The 14,818-nt window shown below is 52.2% G+C and overlaps 13 non-coding genes across 13 annotated transcripts; all 13 read right to left on the bottom strand.

Annotated features, from left to right (window-relative positions):
• Positions 1–383: 383 nt before the first annotated feature.
• On the bottom strand, positions 384–502 carry LOC124778501. Its single transcript, XR_007015893.1, has one exon. It is a non-coding gene; the product is annotated as a 5S ribosomal RNA (ribosomal RNA).
• Positions 503–1,503: 1,001 nt separating this feature from the next.
• On the bottom strand, positions 1,504–1,622 carry LOC124778489. The gene has a single exon (XR_007015892.1). It is a non-coding gene; the product is annotated as a 5S ribosomal RNA (ribosomal RNA).
• Positions 1,623–2,623: 1,001 nt separating this feature from the next.
• On the bottom strand, positions 2,624–2,742 carry LOC124778477. The gene has a single exon (XR_007015891.1). It is a non-coding gene; the product is annotated as a 5S ribosomal RNA (ribosomal RNA).
• A 996-nt stretch (positions 2,743–3,738) lies between these two features.
• LOC124778408 lies at positions 3,739–3,857 on the bottom strand. Its single transcript, XR_007015890.1, has one exon. It is a non-coding gene; the product is annotated as a 5S ribosomal RNA (ribosomal RNA).
• A 1,001-nt stretch (positions 3,858–4,858) lies between these two features.
• On the bottom strand, positions 4,859–4,977 carry LOC124778290. The gene has a single exon (XR_007015889.1). It is a non-coding gene; the product is annotated as a 5S ribosomal RNA (ribosomal RNA).
• A 996-nt stretch (positions 4,978–5,973) lies between these two features.
• LOC124778094 lies at positions 5,974–6,092 on the bottom strand. Its single transcript, XR_007015831.1, has one exon. It is a non-coding gene; the product is annotated as a 5S ribosomal RNA (ribosomal RNA).
• A 996-nt stretch (positions 6,093–7,088) lies between these two features.
• Positions 7,089–7,207, bottom strand: LOC124778912. Its single transcript, XR_007015931.1, has one exon. It is a non-coding gene; the product is annotated as a 5S ribosomal RNA (ribosomal RNA).
• A 1,001-nt stretch (positions 7,208–8,208) lies between these two features.
• On the bottom strand, positions 8,209–8,327 carry LOC124778793. The gene has a single exon (XR_007015920.1). It is a non-coding gene; the product is annotated as a 5S ribosomal RNA (ribosomal RNA).
• Positions 8,328–9,323: 996 nt separating this feature from the next.
• On the bottom strand, positions 9,324–9,442 carry LOC124778673. The gene has a single exon (XR_007015909.1). It is a non-coding gene; the product is annotated as a 5S ribosomal RNA (ribosomal RNA).
• Positions 9,443–10,444: 1,002 nt separating this feature from the next.
• On the bottom strand, positions 10,445–10,563 carry LOC124778554. Its single transcript, XR_007015898.1, has one exon. It is a non-coding gene; the product is annotated as a 5S ribosomal RNA (ribosomal RNA).
• A 998-nt stretch (positions 10,564–11,561) lies between these two features.
• Positions 11,562–11,681, bottom strand: LOC124778942. The gene has a single exon (XR_007015934.1). It is a non-coding gene; the product is annotated as a 5S ribosomal RNA (ribosomal RNA).
• Positions 11,682–12,680: 999 nt separating this feature from the next.
• Positions 12,681–12,800, bottom strand: LOC124778954. Its single transcript, XR_007015935.1, has one exon. It is a non-coding gene; the product is annotated as a 5S ribosomal RNA (ribosomal RNA).
• Positions 12,801–13,804: 1,004 nt separating this feature from the next.
• LOC124778034 lies at positions 13,805–13,923 on the bottom strand. Its single transcript, XR_007015828.1, has one exon. It is a non-coding gene; the product is annotated as a 5S ribosomal RNA (ribosomal RNA).
• Between the last annotated feature and the right edge of the window lie 895 nt (positions 13,924–14,818).

Here is a 14,818-nt window from a genome sequence, read left to right as displayed (position 1 = left end):
AAATCAACTGCCGATTCGTACTGTTTTGCCGTTTTCAAAGTCTCCTTGGCAAACTTGGTTAGCACATTCTCCCTCAAACTGAGTTAATTACTGCATTTTCGTACCATTACAGTAGTTTAAAAGGCTTAAGGAAGCATCTTTGTCACAACAGAAAGGTAGTTTGAAAATTGGGCTGGCAGGGGTAGCGACATAACAACAAAACAAAAAAAAGGAAGGGAGCAAACAGCAGCTTAATTTTTTAAGTTCTTTAATTACTGCATTTTCTTACCATTACAGTAGTTTAAAAGGGTTAAGGAAGCATCTTTGTCACAACAGAAAGGCAGTTTGAAAATTGGTCTGGCAGGGGTAGCGACATAATAACAAAACAAAAAGAAAAGGAAGGGAGCCAACAGCACCCGGGTTTCCCAGGCGGTCACCCATCCAAGTACTAACCGGGCCCAATGATGCTTAACTTCGGTGATCGGACGAGAACCGGTGTATTCATCATGGTATGGCCGTTGGCACTCGTGCAAGGTAGGAGCCCGGCGGAATTCGCGTTCGGCTTCTCTCCCAACACACAAAATGTTAGTTTTCCGCCGCATTTGACGAAAGCACTTCCTTCTGCAACAGCCAGTTCCTCGCGGACGGCGCGGGGGGCGCGCCCGGCGTCCCAGCAGACCGACGGCCGAATTAGCGGGCGCACCGCCGCGTGTGTGAGACGCACTGTTGCTCGTTGCACCTCCTGTCATTCGCTGGGCGCGTGCAGCCTTTCTGCGGGGGACGCATCTTGTCCCTGGTGTCCAGCGGAGGGCCTGTGCGGGGTGTGGCAGTGTCGTGCTGGAGGGCGCCACTGGTAGCGATGTGGGCTTCCTCGCCTCGCCTCGCCTCGCCTCGCCTCGCCTCGCCTCGCGTGTCTGCGTAGTTTGCAGTGCATTCGCGCCATTCCTATCCCTGTCCCCGTCCCGACTTGTCCCGACTTTGCTCGACTGCCGCTCGCTGCCGCTCGGGTCGTGGTCCATATGACAGCGCAAGCACGACAAACGTCTGCGGGACGAGACGAGACGAGACGACTAAGGAATAAATTCGTGATTACAAATCAAATTTGGAACTTTACACAAAAATAGGCGGTGACGTATTTCAGAAATCAACTGCCGATTCGTACTGTTTTGCCGTTTTCAAAGTCTCCTTGGCAAACTTGGTTAGCACATTCTCCCTCAAACTGAGTTAATTACTGCATTTTCGTACCATTACAGTAGTTTAAAAGGCTTAAGGAAGCATCTTTGTCACAACAGAAAGGTAGTTTGAAAATTGGGCTGGCAGGGGTAGCGACATAACAACAAAACAAAAAAAAGGAAGGGAGCAAACAGCAGCTTAATTTTTTAAGTTCTTTAATTACTGCATTTTCTTACCATTACAGTAGTTTAAAAGGGTTAAGGAAGCATCTTTGTCACAACAGAAAGGCAGTTTGAAAATTGGTCTGGCAGGGGTAGCGACATAATAACAAAACAAAAAGAAAAGGAAGGGAGCCAACAGCACCCGGGTTTCCCAGGCGGTCACCCATCCAAGTACTAACCGGGCCCAATGATGCTTAACTTCGGTGATCGGACGAGAACCGGTGTATTCATCATGGTATGGCCGTTGGCACTCGTGCAAGGTAGGAGCCCGGCGGAATTCGCGTTCGGCTTCTCTCCCAACACACAAAATGTTAGTTTTCCGCCGCATTTGACGAAAGCACTTCCTTCTGCAACAGCCAGTTCCTCGCGGACGGCGCGGGGGGCGCGCCCGGCGTCCCAGCAGACCGACGGCCGAATTAGCGGGCGCACCGCCGCGTGTGTGAGACGCACTGTTGCTCGTTGCACCTCCTGTCATTCGCTGGGCGCGTGCAGCCTTTCTGCGGGGGACGCATCTTGTCCCTGGTGTCCAGCGGAGGGCCTGTGCGGGGTGTGGCAGTGTCGTGCTGGAGGGCGCCACTGGTAGCGATGTGGGCTTCCTCGCCTCGCCTCGCCTCGCCTCGCCTCGCCTCGCCTCGCGTGTCTGCGTAGTTTGCAGTGCATTCGCGCCATTCCTATCCCTGTCCCCGTCCCGACTTGTCCCGACTTTGCTCGACTGCCGCTCGCTGCCGCTCGGGTCGTGGTCCATATGACAGCGCAAGCACGACAAACGTCTGCGGGACGAGACGAGACGAGACGACTAAGGAATAAATTCGTGATTACAAATCAAATTTGGAACTTTACACAAAAATAGGCGGTGACGTATTTCAGAAATCAACTGCCGATTCGTACTGTTTTGCCGTTTTCAAAGTCTCCTTGGCAAACTTGGTTAGCACATTCTCCCTCAAACTGAGTTAATTACTGCATTTTCGTACCATTACAGTAGTTTAAAAGGCTTAAGGAAGCATCTTTGTCACAACAGAAAGGTAGTTTGAAAATTGGGCTGGCAGGGGTAGCGACATAACAACAAAACAAAAAAAAGGAAGGGAGCAAACAGCAGCTTAATTTTTTAAGTTCTTTAATTACTGCATTTTCTTACCATTACAGTAGTTTAAAAGGGTTAAGGAAGCATCTTTGTCACAACAGAAAGGCAGTTTGAAAATTGGTCTGGCAGGGGTAGCGACATAATAACAAAACAAAAAGAAAAGGAAGGGAGCCAACAGCACCCGGGTTTCCCAGGCGGTCACCCATCCAAGTACTAACCGGGCCCAATGATGCTTAACTTCGGTGATCGGACGAGAACCGGTGTATTCATCATGGTATGGCCGTTGGCACTCGTGCAAGGTAGGAGCCCGGCGGAATTCGCGTTCGGCTTCTCTCCCAACACACAAAATGTTAGTTTTCCGCCGCATTTGACGAAAGCACTTCCTTCTGCAACAGCCAGTTCCTCGCGGACGGCGCGGGGGGCGCGCCCGGCGTCCCAGCAGACCGACGGCCGAATTAGCGGGCGCACCGCCGCGTGTGTGAGACGCACTGTTGCTCGTTGCACCTCCTGTCATTCGCTGGGCGCGTGCAGCCTTTCTGCGGGGGACGCATCTTGTCCCTGGTGTCCAGCGGAGGGCCTGTGCGGGGTGTGGCAGTGTCGTGCTGGAGGGCGCCACTGGTAGCGATGTGGGCTTCCTCGCCTCGCCTCGCCTCGCCTCGCCTCGCCTCGCGTGTCTGCGTAGTTTGCAGTGCATTCGCGCCATTCCTATCCCTGTCCCCGTCCCGACTTGTCCCGACTTTGCTCGACTGCCGCTCGCTGCCGCTCGGGTCGTGGTCCATATGACAGCGCAAGCACGACAAACGTCTGCGGGACGAGACGAGACGAGACGACTAAGGAATAAATTCGTGATTACAAATCAAATTTGGAACTTTACACAAAAATAGGCGGTGACGTATTTCAGAAATCAACTGCCGATTCGTACTGTTTTGCCGTTTTCAAAGTCTCCTTGGCAAACTTGGTTAGCACATTCTCCCTCAAACTGAGTTAATTACTGCATTTTCGTACCATTACAGTAGTTTAAAAGGCTTAAGGAAGCATCTTTGTCACAACAGAAAGGTAGTTTGAAAATTGGGCTGGCAGGGGTAGCGACATAACAACAAAACAAAAAAAAGGAAGGGAGCAAACAGCAGCTTAATTTTTTAAGTTCTTTAATTACTGCATTTTCTTACCATTACAGTAGTTTAAAAGGGTTAAGGAAGCATCTTTGTCACAACAGAAAGGCAGTTTGAAAATTGGTCTGGCAGGGGTAGCGACATAATAACAAAACAAAAAGAAAAGGAAGGGAGCCAACAGCACCCGGGTTTCCCAGGCGGTCACCCATCCAAGTACTAACCGGGCCCAATGATGCTTAACTTCGGTGATCGGACGAGAACCGGTGTATTCATCATGGTATGGCCGTTGGCACTCGTGCAAGGTAGGAGCCCGGCGGAATTCGCGTTCGGCTTCTCTCCCAACACACAAAATGTTAGTTTTCCGCCGCATTTGACGAAAGCACTTCCTTCTGCAACAGCCAGTTCCTCGCGGACGGCGCGGGGGGCGCGCCCGGCGTCCCAGCAGACCGACGGCCGAATTAGCGGGCGCACCGCCGCGTGTGTGAGACGCACTGTTGCTCGTTGCACCTCCTGTCATTCGCTGGGCGCGTGCAGCCTTTCTGCGGGGGACGCATCTTGTCCCTGGTGTCCAGCGGAGGGCCTGTGCGGGGTGTGGCAGTGTCGTGCTGGAGGGCGCCACTGGTAGCGATGTGGGCTTCCTCGCCTCGCCTCGCCTCGCCTCGCCTCGCCTCGCCTCGCGTGTCTGCGTAGTTTGCAGTGCATTCGCGCCATTCCTATCCCTGTCCCCGTCCCGACTTGTCCCGACTTTGCTCGACTGCCGCTCGCTGCCGCTCGGGTCGTGGTCCATATGACAGCGCAAGCACGACAAACGTCTGCGGGACGAGACGAGACGAGACGACTAAGGAATAAATTCGTGATTACAAATCAAATTTGGAACTTTACACAAAAATAGGCGGTGACGTATTTCAGAAATCAACTGCCGATTCGTACTGTTTTGCCGTTTTCAAAGTCTCCTTGGCAAACTTGGTTAGCACATTCTCCCTCAAACTGAGTTAATTACTGCATTTTCGTACCATTACAGTAGTTTAAAAGGCTTAAGGAAGCATCTTTGTCACAACAGAAAGGTAGTTTGAAAATTGGGCTGGCAGGGGTAGCGACATAACAACAAAACAAAAAAAAGGAAGGGAGCAAACAGCAGCTTAATTTTTTAAGTTCTTTAATTACTGCATTTTCTTACCATTACAGTAGTTTAAAAGGGTTAAGGAAGCATCTTTGTCACAACAGAAAGGCAGTTTGAAAATTGGTCTGGCAGGGGTAGCGACATAATAACAAAACAAAAAGAAAAGGAAGGGAGCCAACAGCACCCGGGTTTCCCAGGCGGTCACCCATCCAAGTACTAACCGGGCCCAATGATGCTTAACTTCGGTGATCGGACGAGAACCGGTGTATTCATCATGGTATGGCCGTTGGCACTCGTGCAAGGTAGGAGCCCGGCGGAATTCGCGTTCGGCTTCTCTCCCAACACACAAAATGTTAGTTTTCCGCCGCATTTGACGAAAGCACTTCCTTCTGCAACAGCCAGTTCCTCGCGGACGGCGCGGGGGGCGCGCCCGGCGTCCCAGCAGACCGACGGCCGAATTAGCGGGCGCACCGCCGCGTGTGTGAGACGCACTGTTGCTCGTTGCACCTCCTGTCATTCGCTGGGCGCGTGCAGCCTTTCTGCGGGGGACGCATCTTGTCCCTGGTGTCCAGCGGAGGGCCTGTGCGGGGTGTGGCAGTGTCGTGCTGGAGGGCGCCACTGGTAGCGATGTGGGCTTCCTCGCCTCGCCTCGCCTCGCCTCGCCTCGCCTCGCGTGTCTGCGTAGTTTGCAGTGCATTCGCGCCATTCCTATCCCTGTCCCCGTCCCGACTTGTCCCGACTTTGCTCGACTGCCGCTCGCTGCCGCTCGGGTCGTGGTCCATATGACAGCGCAAGCACGACAAACGTCTGCGGGACGAGACGAGACGAGACGACTAAGGAATAAATTCGTGATTACAAATCAAATTTGGAACTTTACACAAAAATAGGCGGTGACGTATTTCAGAAATCAACTGCCGATTCGTACTGTTTTGCCGTTTTCAAAGTCTCCTTGGCAAACTTGGTTAGCACATTCTCCCTCAAACTGAGTTAATTACTGCATTTTCGTACCATTACAGTAGTTTAAAAGGCTTAAGGAAGCATCTTTGTCACAACAGAAAGGTAGTTTGAAAATTGGGCTGGCAGGGGTAGCGACATAACAACAAAACAAAAAAAAGGAAGGGAGCAAACAGCAGCTTAATTTTTTAAGTTCTTTAATTACTGCATTTTCTTACCATTACAGTAGTTTAAAAGGGTTAAGGAAGCATCTTTGTCACAACAGAAAGGCAGTTTGAAAATTGGTCTGGCAGGGGTAGCGACATAATAACAAAACAAAAAGAAAAGGAAGGGAGCCAACAGCACCCGGGTTTCCCAGGCGGTCACCCATCCAAGTACTAACCGGGCCCAATGATGCTTAACTTCGGTGATCGGACGAGAACCGGTGTATTCATCATGGTATGGCCGTTGGCACTCGTGCAAGGTAGGAGCCCGGCGGAATTCGCGTTCGGCTTCTCTCCCAACACACAAAATGTTAGTTTTCCGCCGCATTTGACGAAAGCACTTCCTTCTGCAACAGCCAGTTCCTCGCGGACGGCGCGGGGGGCGCGCCCGGCGTCCCAGCAGACCGACGGCCGAATTAGCGGGCGCACCGCCGCGTGTGTGAGACGCACTGTTGCTCGTTGCACCTCCTGTCATTCGCTGGGCGCGTGCAGCCTTTCTGCGGGGGACGCATCTTGTCCCTGGTGTCCAGCGGAGGGCCTGTGCGGGGTGTGGCAGTGTCGTGCTGGAGGGCGCCACTGGTAGCGATGTGGGCTTCCTCGCCTCGCCTCGCCTCGCCTCGCCTCGCCTCGCGTGTCTGCGTAGTTTGCAGTGCATTCGCGCCATTCCTATCCCTGTCCCCGTCCCGACTTGTCCCGACTTTGCTCGACTGCCGCTCGCTGCCGCTCGGGTCGTGGTCCATATGACAGCGCAAGCACGACAAACGTCTGCGGGACGAGACGAGACGAGACGACTAAGGAATAAATTCGTGATTACAAATCAAATTTGGAACTTTACACAAAAATAGGCGGTGACGTATTTCAGAAATCAACTGCCGATTCGTACTGTTTTGCCGTTTTCAAAGTCTCCTTGGCAAACTTGGTTAGCACATTCTCCCTCAAACTGAGTTAATTACTGCATTTTCGTACCATTACAGTAGTTTAAAAGGCTTAAGGAAGCATCTTTGTCACAACAGAAAGGTAGTTTGAAAATTGGGCTGGCAGGGGTAGCGACATAACAACAAAACAAAAAAAAGGAAGGGAGCAAACAGCAGCTTAATTTTTTAAGTTCTTTAATTACTGCATTTTCTTACCATTACAGTAGTTTAAAAGGGTTAAGGAAGCATCTTTGTCACAACAGAAAGGCAGTTTGAAAATTGGTCTGGCAGGGGTAGCGACATAATAACAAAACAAAAAGAAAAGGAAGGGAGCCAACAGCACCCGGGTTTCCCAGGCGGTCACCCATCCAAGTACTAACCGGGCCCAATGATGCTTAACTTCGGTGATCGGACGAGAACCGGTGTATTCATCATGGTATGGCCGTTGGCACTCGTGCAAGGTAGGAGCCCGGCGGAATTCGCGTTCGGCTTCTCTCCCAACACACAAAATGTTAGTTTTCCGCCGCATTTGACGAAAGCACTTCCTTCTGCAACAGCCAGTTCCTCGCGGACGGCGCGGGGGGCGCGCCCGGCGTCCCAGCAGACCGACGGCCGAATTAGCGGGCGCACCGCCGCGTGTGTGAGACGCACTGTTGCTCGTTGCACCTCCTGTCATTCGCTGGGCGCGTGCAGCCTTTCTGCGGGGGACGCATCTTGTCCCTGGTGTCCAGCGGAGGGCCTGTGCGGGGTGTGGCAGTGTCGTGCTGGAGGGCGCCACTGGTAGCGATGTGGGCTTCCTCGCCTCGCCTCGCCTCGCCTCGCCTCGCCTCGCCTCGCGTGTCTGCGTAGTTTGCAGTGCATTCGCGCCATTCCTATCCCTGTCCCCGTCCCGACTTGTCCCGACTTTGCTCGACTGCCGCTCGCTGCCGCTCGGGTCGTGGTCCATATGACAGCGCAAGCACGACAAACGTCTGCGGGACGAGACGAGACGAGACGACTAAGGAATAAATTCGTGATTACAAATCAAATTTGGAACTTTACACAAAAATAGGCGGTGACGTATTTCAGAAATCAACTGCCGATTCGTACTGTTTTGCCGTTTTCAAAGTCTCCTTGGCAAACTTGGTTAGCACATTCTCCCTCAAACTGAGTTAATTACTGCATTTTCGTACCATTACAGTAGTTTAAAAGGCTTAAGGAAGCATCTTTGTCACAACAGAAAGGTAGTTTGAAAATTGGGCTGGCAGGGGTAGCGACATAACAACAAAACAAAAAAAAGGAAGGGAGCAAACAGCAGCTTAATTTTTTAAGTTCTTTAATTACTGCATTTTCTTACCATTACAGTAGTTTAAAAGGGTTAAGGAAGCATCTTTGTCACAACAGAAAGGCAGTTTGAAAATTGGTCTGGCAGGGGTAGCGACATAATAACAAAACAAAAAGAAAAGGAAGGGAGCCAACAGCACCCGGGTTTCCCAGGCGGTCACCCATCCAAGTACTAACCGGGCCCAATGATGCTTAACTTCGGTGATCGGACGAGAACCGGTGTATTCATCATGGTATGGCCGTTGGCACTCGTGCAAGGTAGGAGCCCGGCGGAATTCGCGTTCGGCTTCTCTCCCAACACACAAAATGTTAGTTTTCCGCCGCATTTGACGAAAGCACTTCCTTCTGCAACAGCCAGTTCCTCGCGGACGGCGCGGGGGGCGCGCCCGGCGTCCCAGCAGACCGACGGCCGAATTAGCGGGCGCACCGCCGCGTGTGTGAGACGCACTGTTGCTCGTTGCACCTCCTGTCATTCGCTGGGCGCGTGCAGCCTTTCTGCGGGGGACGCATCTTGTCCCTGGTGTCCAGCGGAGGGCCTGTGCGGGGTGTGGCAGTGTCGTGCTGGAGGGCGCCACTGGTAGCGATGTGGGCTTCCTCGCCTCGCCTCGCCTCGCCTCGCCTCGCCTCGCGTGTCTGCGTAGTTTGCAGTGCATTCGCGCCATTCCTATCCCTGTCCCCGTCCCGACTTGTCCCGACTTTGCTCGACTGCCGCTCGCTGCCGCTCGGGTCGTGGTCCATATGACAGCGCAAGCACGACAAACGTCTGCGGGACGAGACGAGACGAGACGACTAAGGAATAAATTCGTGATTACAAATCAAATTTGGAACTTTACACAAAAATAGGCGGTGACGTATTTCAGAAATCAACTGCCGATTCGTACTGTTTTGCCGTTTTCAAAGTCTCCTTGGCAAACTTGGTTAGCACATTCTCCCTCAAACTGAGTTAATTACTGCATTTTCGTACCATTACAGTAGTTTAAAAGGCTTAAGGAAGCATCTTTGTCACAACAGAAAGGTAGTTTGAAAATTGGGCTGGCAGGGGTAGCGACATAACAACAAAACAAAAAAAAGGAAGGGAGCAAACAGCAGCTTAATTTTTTAAGTTCTTTAATTACTGCATTTTCTTACCATTACAGTAGTTTAAAAGGGTTAAGGAAGCATCTTTGTCACAACAGAAAGGCAGTTTGAAAATTGGTCTGGCAGGGGTAGCGACATAATAACAAAACAAAAAGAAAAGGAAGGGAGCCAACAGCACCCGGGTTTCCCAGGCGGTCACCCATCCAAGTACTAACCGGGCCCAATGATGCTTAACTTCGGTGATCGGACGAGAACCGGTGTATTCATCATGGTATGGCCGTTGGCACTCGTGCAAGGTAGGAGCCCGGCGGAATTCGCGTTCGGCTTCTCTCCCAACACACAAAATGTTAGTTTTCCGCCGCATTTGACGAAAGCACTTCCTTCTGCAACAGCCAGTTCCTCGCGGACGGCGCGGGGGGCGCGCCCGGCGTCCCAGCAGACCGACGGCCGAATTAGCGGGCGCACCGCCGCGTGTGTGAGACGCACTGTTGCTCGTTGCACCTCCTGTCATTCGCTGGGCGCGTGCAGCCTTTCTGCGGGGGACGCATCTTGTCCCTGGTGTCCAGCGGAGGGCCTGTGCGGGGTGTGGCAGTGTCGTGCTGGAGGGCGCCACTGGTAGCGATGTGGGCTTCCTCGCCTCGCCTCGCCTCGCCTCGCCTCGCCTCGCCTCGCGTGTCTGCGTAGTTTGCAGTGCATTCGCGCCATTCCTATCCCTGTCCCCGTCCCGACTTGTCCCGACTTTGCTCGACTGCCGCTCGCTGCCGCTCGGGTCGTGGTCCATATGACAGCGCAAGCACGACAAACGTCTGCGGGACGAGACGAGACGAGACGACTAAGGAATAAATTCGTGATTACAAATCAAATTTGGAACTTTACACAAAAATAGGCGGTGACGTATTTCAGAAATCAACTGCCGATTCGTACTGTTTTGCCGTTTTCAAAGTCTCCTTGGCAAACTTGGTTAGCACATTCTCCCTCAAACTGAGTTAATTACTGCATTTTCGTACCATTACAGTAGTTTAAAAGGCTTAAGGAAGCATCTTTGTCACAACAGAAAGGTAGTTTGAAAATTGGGCTGGCAGGGGTAGCGACATAACAACAAAACAAAAAAAAGGAAGGGAGCAAACAGCAGCTTAATTTTTTAAGTTCTTTAATTACTGCATTTTCTTACCATTACAGTAGTTTAAAAGGGTTAAGGAAGCATCTTTGTCACAACAGAAAGGCAGTTTGAAAATTGGTCTGGCAGGGGGTAGCGACATAATAACAAAACAAAAAGAAAAGGAAGGGAGCCAACAGCACCCGGGTTTCCCAGGCGGTCACCCATCCAAGTACTAACCGGGCCCAATGATGCTTAACTTCGGTGATCGGACGAGAACCGGTGTATTCATCATGGTATGGCCGTTGGCACTCGTGCAAGTAGGAGCCCGGCGGAATTCGCGTTCGGCTTCTCTCCCAACACACAAAATGTTAGTTTTCCGCCGCATTTGACGAAAGCACTTCCTTCTGCAACAGCCAGTTCCTCGCGGACGGCGCGGGGGGCGCGCCCGGCGTCCCAGCAGACCGACGGCCGAATTAGCGGGCGCACCGCCGCGTGTGTGAGACGCACTGTTGCTCGTTGCACCTCCTGTCATTCGCTGGGCGCGTGCAGCCTTTCTGCGGGGGACGCATCTTGTCCCTGGTGTCCAGCGGAGGGCCTGTGCGGGGTGTGGCAGTGTCGTGCTGGAGGGCGCCACTGGTAGCGATGTGGGCTTCCTCGCCTCGCCTCGCCTCGCCTCGCCTCGCCTCGCGTGTCTGCGTAGTTTGCAGTGCATTCGCGCCATTCCTATCCCTGTCCCCGTCCCGACTTGTCCCGACTTTGCTCGACTGCCGCTCGCTGCCGCTCGGGTCGTGGTCCATATGACAGCGCAAGCACGACAAACGTCTGCGGGGACGAGACGAGACGAGACGACTAAGGAATAAATTCGTGATTACAAATCAAATTTGGAAACTTTACACAAAAATAGGCGGTGACGTATTTCAGAAATCAACTGCCGATTCGTACTGTTTTGCCGTTTTCAAAGTCTCCTTGGCAAACTTGGTTAGCACATTCTCCCTCAAACTGAGTTAATTACTGCATTTTCGTACCATTACAGTAGTTTAAAAGGCTTAAGGAAGCATCTTTGTCACAACAGAAAGGTAGTTTGAAAATTGGGCTGGCAGGGGTAGCGACATAACAACAAAACAAAAAAAAAGGAAGGGAGCAAACAGCAGCTTAATTTTTTAAGTTCTTTAATTACTGCATTTTCTTACCATTACAGTAGTTTAAAAGGGTTAAGGAAGCATCTTTGTCACAACAGAAAGGCAGTTTGAAAATTGGTCTGGCAGGGGTAGCGACATAATAACAAAACAAAAAGAAAAGGAAGGGAGCCAACAGCACCCGGGGTTTCCCAGGCGGTCACCCATCCAAGTACTAACCGGGCCCAATGATGCTTAACTTCGGTGATCGGACGAGAACCGGTGTATTCATCATGGTATGGCCGTTGGCACTCGTGCAAGGTAGGAGCCCGGCGGAATTCGCGTTCGGCTTCTCTCCCAACACACAAAATGTTAGTTTTTCCGCCGCATTTGACGAAAGCACTTCCTTCTGCAACAGCCAGTTCCTCGCGGACGGCGCGGGGGGCGCGCCCGGCGTCCCCAGCAGACCGACGGCCGAATTAGCGGGCGCACCGCCGCGTGTGTGAGACGCACTGTTGCTCGTTGCACCTCCTGTCATTCGCTGGGCGCGTGCAGCCTTTCTGCGGGGGACGCATCTTGTCCCTGGTGTCCAGCGGAGGGCCTGTGCGGGGGTGTGGCAGTGTCGTGCTGGAGGGCGCCACTGGTAGCGATGTGGGCTTCCTCGCCTCGCCTCGCCTCGCCTCGCCTCGCCTCGCGTGTCTGCGTAGTTTGCAGTGCATTCGCGCCATTCCTATCCCTGTCCCCGTCCCGACTTGTCCCGACTTTGCTCGACTGCCGCTCGCTGCCGCTCGGGTCGTGGTCCATATGACAGCGCAAGCACGACAAACGTCTGCGGGACGAGACGAGACGAGACGACTAAGGAATAAATTCGTGATTACAAATCAAATTTGGAACTTTACACAAAAATAGGCGGTGACGTATTTCAGAAATCAACTGCCGATTCGTACTGTTTTGCCGTTTTCAAAGTCTCCTTGGCAAACTTGGTTAGCACATTCTCCCTCAAACTGAGTTAATTACTGCATTTTCGTACCATTACAGTAGTTTAAAAGGCTTAAGGAAGCATCTTTGTCACAACAGAAAGGTAGTTTGAAAATTGGGCTGGCAGGGGTAGCGACATAACAACAAAACAAAAAAAAGGAAGGGAGCAAACAGCAGCTTAATTTTTTAAGTTCTTTAATTACTGCATTTTCTTACCATTACAGTAGTTTAAAAGGGTTAAGGAAGCATCTTTGTCACAACAGAAAGGCATGTTTGAAAATTGGTCTGGCAGGGGTAGCGACATAATAACAAAACAAAAAGAAAGGAAGGGAGCCAACAGCACCCGGGTTTCCCAGGCGGTCACACCATCCAAGTACTAACCGGGCCCAATGATGCTTAACTTCGGTGATCGGACGAGAACCGGTGTATTCATCATGGTATGGCCGTTGGCACTCGTGCAAGGTAGGAGCCCGGCGGAATTCGCGTTCGGCTTCTCTCCCAACACACAAAATGTTAGTTTTCCGCCGCATTTGACTGAAAGCACTTCCTTCTGCAACAGCCAGTTCCTCGCGGACGGCGCGGGGGGCGCGCCCGGCGTCCCAGCAGACCGACGGCCGAATTAGCGGGCGCACCGCCGCGTGTGTGAGACGCACTGTTGCTCGTTGCACCTCCTGTCATTCGCTGGGCGCGTGCAGCCTTTCTGCGGGGGACGCATCTTGTCCCTGGTGTCCAGCGGAGGGCCTGTGCGGGGTGTGGCAGTGTCGTGCTGGAGGGCGCCACTGGTAGCGATGTGGGCTTCCTCGCCTCGCCTCTCGCCTCGCCTCGCCTCGCCTCGCCTCGCGTGTCTGCGTAGTTTGCAGTGCATTCGCGCCATTCCTATCCCTGTCCCCGTCCCGACTTGTCCCGACTTTGCTCGACTGCCGCTCGCTGCCGCTCGGGTCGTGGTCCATATGACAGCGCAAGCACGACAAACGTCTGCGGGACGAGACGAGACGAGACGACTAAGGAATAAATTCGTGATTACAAATCAAATTTGAACTTTACACAAAAATAGGCGGTGACGTATTTCAGAAATCAACTGCCGATTCGTACTGTTTTGCCGTTTTCAAAGTCTCCTTGGCAAACTTGGTTAGCACATTCTCCCTCAAACTGAGTTAATTACTGCATTTTCGTACCATTACAGTAGTTTAAAAAGGCTTAAGGAAGCATCTCTTTGTCACAACAGAAGGTAGTTTGAAAATTGGGCTGGCAGGGGTAGCGACATAACAACAAAACAAAAAAAAGGAAGGAGCAAACAGCAGCTTAATTTTTTAAGTTCTTTAATTACTGCATTTTCTTACCATTACAGTAGTTTAAAAGGGTTAAGGAAGCATCTTTGTCACAACAGAAAGGCAGTTTGAAAATTGGTCTGGCAGGGGTAGCGACATAATAACAAAACAAAAAGAAAAGGAAGGGAGCCAACAGCACCCGGGTTTCCCAGGCGGTCACCCATCCAAGTACTAACCGGGCCCAATGATGCTTAACTTCGGTGATCGGACGAGAACCGGTGTATTCATCATGGTATGGCCGTTGGCACTCGTGCAAGGTAGGAGCCCGGCGGAATTCGCGTTCGGCTTCTCTCCCAACACACAAAATGTTAGTTTTCCGCCGCATTTGACGAAAGCACTTCCTTCTGCAACAGCCAGTTCCTCGCGGACGGCGCGGGGGGCGCGCGCCGGCGTCCCAGCAGACCGACGGCCGAATTAGCGGGCGCACCGCCGCGTGTGTGAGACGCACTGTTGCTCGTTGCACCTCCTGTCATTCGCTGGGCGCGTGCAGCCTCTTCTGCGGGGGACGCATCTTGTCCCTGGTGTCCAGCGGAGGGCCTGTGCGGGGTGTGGCAGTGTCGTGCTGGAGGGCGCCACTGGTAGCGATGTGGGCTTCCTCGCCTCGCCTCGCCTCGCCTCGCCTCGCCTCGCCTCGCGTGTCTGCGTAGTTTGCAGTGCATTCGCGCCATTCCTATCCCTGTCCCCGTCCCGACTTGTCCCGACTTTGCTCGACTGCCGCTCGCTGCCGCTCGGGTCGTGGTCCATATGACAGCGCAAGCACGACAAACGTCTGCGGGACGAGACGAGACGAGACGACTAAGGAATAAATTCGTGATTACAAATCAAATTTGGAAACTTTACACAAAAATAGGCGGTGACGTATTTCAGAAATCAACTGCCGATTCGTACTGTTTTGCCGTTTTCAAAGTCTCCTTGGCAAACTTGGTTAGCACATTCTCCCTCAAACTGAGTTAATTACTGCATTTTCGTACCATTACAGTAGTTTAAAAGGCTTAAGGAAGCATCTTTGTCACAACAGAAAGGTAGTTTGAAAATTGGGCTGGCAGGGGTAGCGACATAACAACAAAACAAAAAAAAGGAAGGGAGCAAACAGCAGCTTAATTTTTAAGTTCTTTAATTACTGCATTTTCTTACCATTACA

Source organism: Schistocerca piceifrons, chromosome 2 (assembly GCF_021461385.2).
Source record: "Schistocerca piceifrons isolate TAMUIC-IGC-003096 chromosome 2, iqSchPice1.1, whole genome shotgun sequence".
In the NCBI taxonomy this organism is placed as follows: domain Eukaryota; kingdom Metazoa; phylum Arthropoda; class Insecta; order Orthoptera; family Acrididae; genus Schistocerca; species Schistocerca piceifrons.
Note: the sequence above shows the minus strand (reverse complement) of the source record. Positions and strands in the feature narration are given on the sequence as shown.